Source organism: Olea europaea, unplaced genomic scaffold, assembly GCF_002742605.1.
Source record: "Olea europaea var. sylvestris unplaced genomic scaffold, O_europaea_v1 scaffold4000, whole genome shotgun sequence".
In the NCBI taxonomy this organism is placed as follows: Eukaryota; Viridiplantae; Streptophyta; class Magnoliopsida; order Lamiales; family Oleaceae; genus Olea; species Olea europaea.
The window spans coordinates 1,836-12,989 of record NW_019259601.1 but is presented as its reverse complement, the minus strand read 5'-3'; the positions used below and the strand labels follow the sequence as shown (position 1 = coordinate 12,989).

The 11,154-nt window shown below is 25.9% G+C and overlaps 1 pseudogene; it reads left to right on the top strand.

The window, feature by feature from the left end:
- Nucleotides 1-8,199: 8,199 nt before the first annotated feature.
- The window catches only part of LOC111387378, a 3,546-nt pseudogene continuing 591 nt past the window's right edge, over nucleotides 8,200-11,154 (top strand).

The following is an 11,154-nucleotide window of genomic DNA, read 5'->3' as shown; positions in this document are numbered from 1 at the left end:
GGAGGACAAATTGATCATGTTTTATAGGTAGGAACTTTTATCATCTTTACTTCATGCTCAATATACTATTGAACTACATGCAAGCAATTTAAATGTGATGCGTCATTGGTTTTTACCTCCTTCAGCTTTTCTAATGCAGGATAAGACTCCTAGTCATCCATACTTAACGGTAATTTCATCACATAAATACCAATTTTCTAATATGAATATATGTCTCTTGTTTTATTATCTTGAAAGAAAATGTACCTTTGATATGTACTATGGCCAAAGAAATAGAAATTTATTTTCACAACATTAAAGAAGGCTTCTCGACATTACATATTTTTATTATCTTCATAATTTATTGTTTTCTTGTTTAGTTGCTGAATTTAGGTTCAATATTAAAGACACTAACATTACTCTCGAAATAATGCAACCCATGCAATGCACATGCAGAAAACTAGTGTGTGTGTGTGTGTGTTAATTATAGTAATTTTTTAATAATATTTAATTTTAAAAAATTAAATATATCTAAATATTTACTTAAAAATTATGAAGTTAATATATATATATATATATATATATATCTATAAGTAGCTTTTACAATTATAAATTTTTTTATTACTTTTAAATAACTTGAAATAATTTTTTTTACTTATAAGTAACTTTTTACATTCTAGATAGTGTAATCTTTTTATTAATATTTGATTTAAAAAACTAAATATATCTAAATATTTATATTTAACAAATTTTAAGTTAATATTTTTTTAATTATAAGTAACTTTTGCAATTATAAGAAAGGAGTGATTAATATTTTTTTATCTATAAGTAGCTTTACAATTATTAGATTTTTTTATTACTTTTAAATAACTTGAAGTGCTTTTTTACTAATAAGGAACTTTTTATATTCTAGATAGTGTAATATTTTTATTAATATTTAATTTAAAACACTAAATATATCTAAATATTTATACTTAAAAATTTTAAATTAATACTTTTTTTTACTTATAAGTAGCTTTTACAATTATAAGTTCGTTTTACTTTTAAATAACTTGAAGTGATCTTTTTAGTCATAAGTAACATTTTACATTTTAGAAATAAAGAATAACTTTTATGCAAAAAATTATTTTAAAAAATTTATTACTAATAAAATTATAGGATATGGTCGATAATTGATAACATGAGAAAATGAAGAAAGAGTATTGTGTGTCAAATTCAAAGTATGTAAGCTGCAGGTAAAATAGAAAATGGTGTCGTTTCTGCTCCATCAATTTTTTTAAAAAAAAAAAAAAAAAAAGCTACAGTATGATAAAATATTATTTAAAATATATTACTGCAAATAAAATTATAGTATATGGTTGATAGTTGATAGCGTGAGAAAATGGAGAAAAGAGTGTTGCATCTCAGATTCAAATGACCAAACCAATTTCAAATTAGTTCAATGTGAAAACCAATGTCCGTCCATAGAGAGATTTTTTTCATCCCCCCTTTGTTTTAGGAGGGATAATTTTTTCATACGATATAAAAATATTTTTAATTCTTTTATGGTAAAATTTAATTTAATTACATAATGTTTATATATTATTTATTTAATTTTAATATTTATATATTATTTATGTAATTTTTGTAACTTTATTTTATTTTATTTATTTAATTTGGTTTAATAAAATAATCTTTTATAGATTCTTTATGATAGAACGACATTCGTTAAATTTGAGTTAAATAATATTTATTTTAATTTTAAACAATAAGGAGTTTAATTTAAAAATTTTATAACAATTTTTTTCTATTTTTGCCTGCAATTCTTTTTTTTTTAAATAATCTTTATATTTAGTTTCATTTCTTTATCATAAATAAAGATAAAAGAATTCATAAAAATTTTAAATAAAAAAATTTATCTATAATATTAACCAAACAAATTACAAAATAAATAAATAAATTTTTTTTCACCCATTGGATAGGATCTCTCCGTGAGAGACTCCATCTCATGGAGAGGAAACTCTACGAGAAAGAAGATGCTTCACTCCTTTCAAAAAGAGAGTTGGAGAGATTTATTTTTTATTTTTTATTTTTTTTAAGAAGGGATAATTATGTTCATATTATATTTTGATATAAAATTCTACTTAATTCTTTTATGGTAAAAAATTTAAAATTTTTCAATTTTAATAATTAATTAAATAGTATTATATTTTATTTATTTAATTTTTTAACTTTCTTTTATTTTATTTGTTTAATTTGGTTTAATAAAATAATATTTATACATTCTTTATGATAGAACGACATTTTCTAAATTTGAATTAAATAGTATTTATTTTTAATTTTAAATCATTTTAATTTAATTTTAAAAACTTTATAATAATTTTTTTTCTATTTTTGCATGCAATTCATTTTTTTAAAATAATTTTTATATTTAGTTTCATTTCTTTATTATATAATATAGTATTAGTAGTCTGTGAAAATTGAGAAATATTGTAGTGAAAGTGATATAGCAGTGAAACGGCGTGTGGAAATAGTGAAATGACGGGTGAAAAAATGCTACAGTGTGATTGAATAGAATAATTTACTGTTGTCAAACCAGTTTAATGTAAAAACCTATGTGACAAAAATGAACACAAAATCTCATTTTCTCTCTTTGTTGAGTTTACAATGTACTGAATTTTACAGGATGTCATTTCCACCAACAGCTTGATTTACACATAAATTTGTTTAGTTACGTGTGCTTGATTGCCAATATTTTTCATGAAAAATGTCATTTTTTCACTCAAATCTTTTACTTTTGTGATGTTTGATTGAAATTTTTTTCCATGAAAAATATTTTCTTACTTTTGGTTACGTGACCATATTTTTTTCAAAAACAAGAAAAATATTTTTTTCAAGGAGAGTATGTTTTTATTATCCAAGTTATTTACTCTCCCTCCCTTTCTCATCTACCTCTTCTCTCTCTCTCGCATCTATCTTTCAATAAAAAATGATCAAGTATAACATTTTCTATGTTGAAAATAAAATCAATCAAACACAATTAATTGACAATTTTCATGTAAATTATTTTTAGGCAATTCAATTGTCTAGAATTTATTTTCATTTAATGTAAATTTCATGCTCACAATCAAACACACCATAAATTAAAAATGTGTTTATGTTGCTTGTTTTTTATTAAGCCTAGATGAAAATTTAAATTGAAGTGAAAGTTAACAATTAGTTTAAACACACACTTCATGGAATCACAACTTTTAATAATATATTTCATTAACTTTTATCAAAATCTACTTCAAATTTAATTTCAATCTCCACCAACTAGGGCTAAATGTGGGAACCAATGATTACAACCACATCATGATTTTCATCTTTTTGGTACGAATATTTTCCCTTTAAAACACATGTTCACAGTTATGGCTCAACAATGATTTGAGCAGACAATACGTCGTCTTCTAGAGACTAGAACAATTATTTGTTTTTTAGCTTATGTGATGAAACTTAAAAGTTCAGTTACAACCAAATTTACTGATAGTAAGATTAAATGTAATTTTATTGGTAAAAGTTGATATTTCACTTCATCGGTCATCTATCAAACTCCTATCGTAGTTCAAACTTACAAATTGATCACAACAATTTCTAAGCATTATTCAAAATTACACGACTTAGTATTTTCCAGGATCTCCCCTCTCTCAAGTCGAATATTTAATGGAATAATACACTATGCTAAGCACGTTTTATGTGGTTAATTAATTATTCACACACAATTTTGTCCTGATGGTCTCGATTGTATATTCGGTTCACATTATTTCAACCTAAATTGAAAGTGAAAATTGAGTATGAATGCCAACCAGTCTTTATTAAAAAATTTCGAAAGTAAATTGCAATATTGTTGCAAATACCTAGCTAACAAGTGTCAACTAGTCGTAGAAATGACACTAACGGCATGAAGACCAAACATGTTCTACCTTAGAAATACTTCAACTACTCTTTCACTTTATAGAGATTAAAGGTAGAACACAAATTTGCTTGGACGGGAGCAAGAAGTAAATAAAAAAAAATTTGTTTTTCTAGTGAATTAAAAAAAATCACATTAAATATACATTTTTTTTTTGTGAAAAATATCTCATACTATCTCGTAAAGAGATATGATTATAAAAAGATATATAAGGTCTGTTCGGTAGTAGTTATGAGAATACATTTTTTTACTGTTAAAGAGAAAAGTGAATTCCATATGTGAGTGAAAGGGTTAAAAGTGACGGCTGACTTAGTAAAGTAACTGTTGACTTTTTGGAGCGAAAAATCAGAACCAAATGCATAGTCTCTAGTAAAATAACTAATATTAATGAATATTGTTTCAAATAGTCGAGATGGAAGTCACTACAACTTGGTGACCTAAATTTAAATTTCATTCAACATAGATTTACATCTAATTATTTTTATTCAATTTTGGCTCAACAACGATATTTTTACTACATATACAACATTAAGCTATGAAAACATACTGAATTTTTACTGTTTCTTATCTTTTTAGAAAATAAAACTAAAAAGAATTGCATATATATTATCTTTCATGACTTATCTCCTAAGTACAGGTACTTAAATTATACTAAGCCCTTCGGTGACATGACACAGTACAATGTGTTGAGAGATAATATTGGTTGGTTGCAAAAACTGATTATATTACCTATTGTACTGTACTGCTTCATTCGGTGCTTAGCTATTGTAGTGTGTCAAATTACTTGGTGTTTAGGAGATCAATTTTGTATTATCCATAATTTCCACTATAAAGAATTCTTCTCTGAATGTTTAGGAGATCAATACTTGGTGTTTAGCATTTTTACTTGTTTCAGAGTCACCTTCAACTAAATATGTAAAGAACTCTTCTCCAAATGATTTCTCTTTCTTTACTTTTTCTAAGTTCATGTTCAGCTTCGCCTTCTAAAGATGAACTAGATGGACTACTATTTAAAAACACTTTCTTAGGAATCAAGGATTCACTTGAAATTACAATCTTAAATGGGAAAACATCTTCAAAATAAATTGCATCTCTAGCTTCAACGATAATATTATTTTTAATATCACTTACTTTGGAATTTATAATCAAGAACTTATTTGCACTGCTATTTTGAGCATATCCTAAGAAAAATAACATTCATAGTTTTTGGTTCTATTTTCTTTCTTTTAGGATCAGGTATAATTACGTTTACTAAACACCCTCACACTTTTAGAAAATCCAACCTTGGAGATCTCTTTTTCCATAGCTCGTATGAAGTTTTAATATTTTCTTTAATAGTTACTCGATTCAATATGTAACAAGAAGTTAGGACAGCTTCACCCTATAAGTTTTTGGGTGCTCTGAAGCTTATGAACATAGCATTTATCCTATTCATTAAAGTTATATTTTTCGTTTCTGTAATACCATTGGATTGTGGTGAATATGGAGGTGTCACTTCATGTATTATACAAATTATCCTCACTGTAATCCTTAAAATTATTCCCAACATATTCTCCTCCTCTATTGGATCTAAAAAAATTTATCTTGTGTTCTAATTGATTTTCGATCTTCGCTTTATAGATTTTGAACTTATCATAGACTTCATCCATCGTTTTCAATAAATAAATTTAGCAATACTTAGAATAGTCATTTATAAATGTTACAAAATATTTATTACCAGTTCTTGTTGGTGGTCTATTAGAATCACAAATATCACTATGAATCAATTCTAAGAGGTTTGAATCCCTTCTAATAGATTTAAAAGATCTCTTAGTTTGTTTGGCTTGTACACAAACTTCACACTTATTATTACCAACTTGAGATTTTGGAATCAAGTTTAGATCCATTAGTTTCTTGATCTTCATATTACTAACATGATCCAATCTTTCATGTAAAAAATAACTAACTTCAACATTAAGAACCATGGATGAATCATGATAGTAGCCATCGCCTTGAGTTTTTACCTTTGAGTGGTGGTGAAGTCACTTGGAATTTTCTTAGTGACTAAATAGTTCACTATATCCTCAAACCAAGGAGATGTATCCATGATGAGAAACAATTGTTCATCGGGGAAGCTTTCTTGCAATGGGAGAGTTTCTCTCTCATGGATAAGGCGAATAAGTTGGTCGACCATAGAATATTCACTCTCTTTTTTGTCTTTAATCTCAAGGTCAAACTCTTGTAAGAGGAGTATACATCTAACTGGCTTGTTCGTCCATATACATAACATGGCCCTTGCTCCTTCTTCTCTTTGCTTTTGTTATCCTTAGTGTAGTTATTCTTAGGTTGGAAATTTTTTCTGTAACAGTGAAAGTTTTTCTTAAGCTTATTACATCGAAACTTAAAATTGCTTTGAGGAGCTAGTAGGGGCTTTGAATTTTCTACCAAGTTTTCCTTAGCATGTGATTCATTAACTTCATTGATACGATTTCTATGATGTTCTTCTATCAGGGAATTTAATACTTGGTCCAATGTTAAAATCCATTGCTTACGTCTAAGACTTTTAGCAAAGTCCAACCAAGAAGGTGGAAGTTTATCTATAGGGCATGAAACCTTATAGTCCTTACTAAAACTTGACCATTTTTCTTCTACATGTCATAGTAAATCTTGAAATTGATGGATTTGTTCGCTTATAGATTTTCTGTCCACCATAACATATTTGTTAAACGTTGACGCATTAAGGCCCCATTTGGTACCCATTTTTGTAAGAATAATAATGAAAAATTATAGTTGTTATGGGATCTACATAAGATATAGCAAGTTAAATATAATGGCTTGATGAGATAGATAACTGTCATATTTTTCATTTTTGTGACTAAAGAATGAGAATCAAACAGGGCTAAATCTATCGACTCCAACATCATCAATTCCATATTCTTCCTCTAGAGTTTTCCAAAGCTCTTTAGCACTTGTGATATTTTAATAAATATCATAAAGTATATCGGAAAAAGCACTTAAAATTTGATTATGATAATTGAATTCAATTTGTTCTGGGTTATACCATGAAATAGATTCTCTACCTTTATGACCTTCTTTTATAGCAGAAATTAACCATAGAACGGTCAACTAATATTCCATTTGTTTTTTTTTTCATCTTTTAAAATTTTTTCCAACAAAGTTTGCGGATTTAGCACTATATATAGCAACACCAACAATAAAATTTCCAATTAAGTCAAATATTTAAAACTCGACAATATCAATTGAAATATTCCAAGTAATCTAAGAGATTAAATTAATATAAAAGATTAAATGAATATTGAAGTTTCAAATGCCATAATCCCAATTAATTTTACAATAACAATGCATAGAACGTTCAAAACAATCAATCAAGTAAATACTATAAGTTTCAAAACTATCCACTGAATTATCAAAATGGAATACGTACTTATAAAGGTGTAATATTTAATCAATAAAATTTTTATGAGCTCCTAGAATGCAGGATTTATGCAATAAGTTTCAAAATGAAAATTATAAAAAGGTTCTAAAGTTTATAATATTTGTGATGTTAACTTGTGAATACAATTAGAAATTATGTGTATAATAATGTAAAATAAAATTCAAGTAAACTTAGAAAACAAGTAAATAACAATCCACGAATTGTTATTACACAAACCACTCACACGACTTTAGATTGTTGTAAAAATAATGTGATTTATGCAATGAATTATCAATTAAAAGCATGAATCAAATAAAATAATTATGAGAATAGAGTTAGAAAAACTGTCCTAAAATCGTGTGACCTCCCCTTTGTGCGAGTATTTTTCACACTGGGCTCCAAGATAAAACCCTTATAGCTCGCACTCGATTCTTCTTTTATGGGCAGGACCACAGGGAGAGAAAGAAAAAGCCTTTATCAATTGCCAAAATTTATAGACGGAGATAATATAAAATGATTAGAGAGTAATATGTAAAGACCAAAGAGTATTTTTGTATTAGATTTGTTTTGTAGCAAAATTCACCTCCTTTTATAGTAAAAAAATTAAACTATCTCATAATAAAAATTAATCAAATTCAACATAAATTACAAATATAATAATAGGTTTTAATTTTTTGTACTAAATCTAATCATTGAAGGAGAGAAAAGTAGTAATTAAAAAAATTAAGTTCAATGAGAAAAGAATTTAAAAAATTTAAATAGAAAAAAAATATCTATAATATAAACAAAAAATTGAAAAATTAAATAGATAAGTAAAATAAATTTCCATCCATTCTCTCCTTTGGAAAAGAGAGTTCTCTCCATTTGAAAGGAGATGGAGAGGTTCTCTCCGTCCATGGAGAGTATTTTTTTCCTTATTTTTTATTTAAATTTGTTTTGTTCATTTTATAATTTTGTTTTTTACTTTGGGTTAAATTTTTTTAATTCTTTTCTCTTTATGATAAAATTTATTTTTTTCAATTTTAATCAAATAATATTAACATATTCTTTGTTTCATTTTTGTAACTTTAATTTGTTCAATTTTTTTTTGTTTACTTATAGAATATATTTTTTTTAAGTTTGTTTTGTTCATATTATAAATTTCTTTTTCTTTTTAATTCTTTTCTCCTTATAGGTTGTGCACATTTTCTCTCCTTAAAGAAACTACAAATGGGTGTACATACGTCTTTGAACTACTGAACAAATCAATAATCCTCTTTACAAATGCAAACAACAACATAATTGCAACACACTACTAACTGGACCAAAAAGACTGCAAACATACCCAAATCAAACTCTTGTAAGTCTCATTAAATATAAAAAATAATGATCGAAAAATTTAAACTTCTCAAGTAGATAAGGCTAAAGAAAGGAAGACCTATCTAACTTTTACACACTCAACAAAAAGAAAAAATATATTACATTAAATAAAGTCGAAGAAAATAAAAAATAAATCTACAAGAAAGCAAACATCAAACAAAAACATAAACTTCATAGCCATATCGAAGAAAAAATAAAACTCCAGTTAAATTTTCACGTATATACAGAGAAGAACATACCTCACATCTAGGTAGAGGAAGATGAGCCAAACTAGATTTTCATCTATATACAGAAATAAAAACTACACACTTTAAATAAATCTTATAAAACTAAAAAACCAAAATACAAAAAATAAAAACTTTGCAAGAACATACCCAAAGATAATCGTCACAAATTCTACGATTTTCTTCTCTACGATTGAGATGAGGACTAAGCGATATTTTTTTCTACAGAAATAAACAAGAATTTGGACGGTTTATTTTTTTCGTATGAAAGCTAATTGATTGAATTGAAGGAGGGAAAATGAGTGACTTGAAAGAGTGATAGATGATAGATTACGTTATATTTTTTTTATAATATAATGAAAAAACCAAATCACTTTGACCAAATTCATTTCAAACCCATTGAATGTTAAAACGCATGTGACAAAAATGAATAATCAGCTTTGTGCAAAAAAAAAAAAAAAAGCAGTAATTTCTATCTTCACCAACAGAAAAAAATTGAAAAAATTTTAAATATAAAAAAATTAATATTGCAAAAAATTTTAAATAGAAAAAAATTCTCATTTCACGGAGAGAAAGAATAATTGAAAAAATAAAGTTCAATCATAAATAAAGAGAAAAGAATTCATAAAAATTTTAAATAAAAAAAATCTATAATATCAACAAAACAAATTACAAAATAAATAAATAAGAAAAAAATTTCAAAACGTAAATTTTTTTTTTTTTGGCTCCGTGCACGGAGTGAATATTCACTCTATGGATGGATTTTAAGTAAATATTTAGATATATTTAATTTTTTAAAATTAAATATTAATAAAAAAATTACACTATCTAGAATGTAAAACGTTACTTATAAGTTAAAAAATCACTTTAAGTTATTTAAAAGTAATAAAAAACTTATAATTGTAAAAGTTACTTATTGATTAAAAAAATATTAACTTCAACATTTTAAAGTAAATATTTAGATATATTTAATTTTCTAAAATAAAATATTAATAAAAAATTTACTATTAAAAAAAAGGTAAAAGTGCATGGGACACTCCGTGCACGTATATGTTTTTTTTTTAATTATAATAATTTTTTAATAACATTTACTTTTAAAAGTTCTTATAGATATGATAAAGAAGCAGTGGATTCCAGCATTGCCAATACGGAGGCTGTTATACTACATGGTGTCATTAGAACAAAAAATTTTAGAAGATGATGATGATCTTGTGTGGATACTCAGTACAAGGAACATCTTTCAGCTCAGAGCAACTTTCCAGTGTTACAAGGGTAATTATGGGAAATTCTTAGACGAGGTTCAGCTTTTTATTACCAATATTTGATAATTCTCTCTTTCTCTGGGTTTTGTTTTGATCTTGGCTACGCGAAAAATTCTCTTTACAGGACATTAGGGCCTGTGGTAAAGGCATTTTCGAATCAATTTTTAAAGTAGTGGTTTGGTGCATAGACTCCCTAGAAAGACACTTCGTGGAGGTAATTACAAATTTTTAACTTTTGTTGATGTTCTTATTACATTTGGTTTGTAAATCGACATAAGGCAGTGCCCTTTTGCTTTCTTGCAAAATATTAACAAATTTTTTGCATTTCCAATCTCATCTTGAAACAATCTTTGGCCTAAGGCCACATTCTTTCACCAATTCGAGACCATCATCCCGATCCTTGTTTAACATGGATACGGCAAATCTAAATGATTGAAACATTTAGTCAAGGGTGTTTGTGGTTCTCCCTCGTATTTAAATTTTTTATAGTTATTTTTAGTCAACCGACATTGATTGCATTGGACATCCCAAATTGTAAGAACAAGGGCAGACCTAGACTTTTAATGTTGTGGGGTTAAAATTTTAAATATAACTTTTTAAAAAACAACATAATATTAATGAAAATAAGTTAATACGTATTTTGATATTTTGAAAACGTCGTATAATTACATTATTGTATTAAATAAATTTCGCTACTTGTATAGTTTTGTTTACTATTTCGTTGACAAATATTGAACTAACAGTGAGTAAAAATTAAATTGAATATAAAAAGTAAATGAATTGAAATAAAATTGAAGTTTAATCCAGGAAGTAAATGAAATTAAAATTTAAAGCAAATGTAATTCGAAAGTAATTCAAATTACATTTAATCCGTAGCTACCCTAAATTTTTTTACATCATATTTTATGTAAGACTTTCGAATGAAATGATATAAATTATATTGAAAAATTTATTGTGCAAAAATAATAAATGCTAATGAAATAA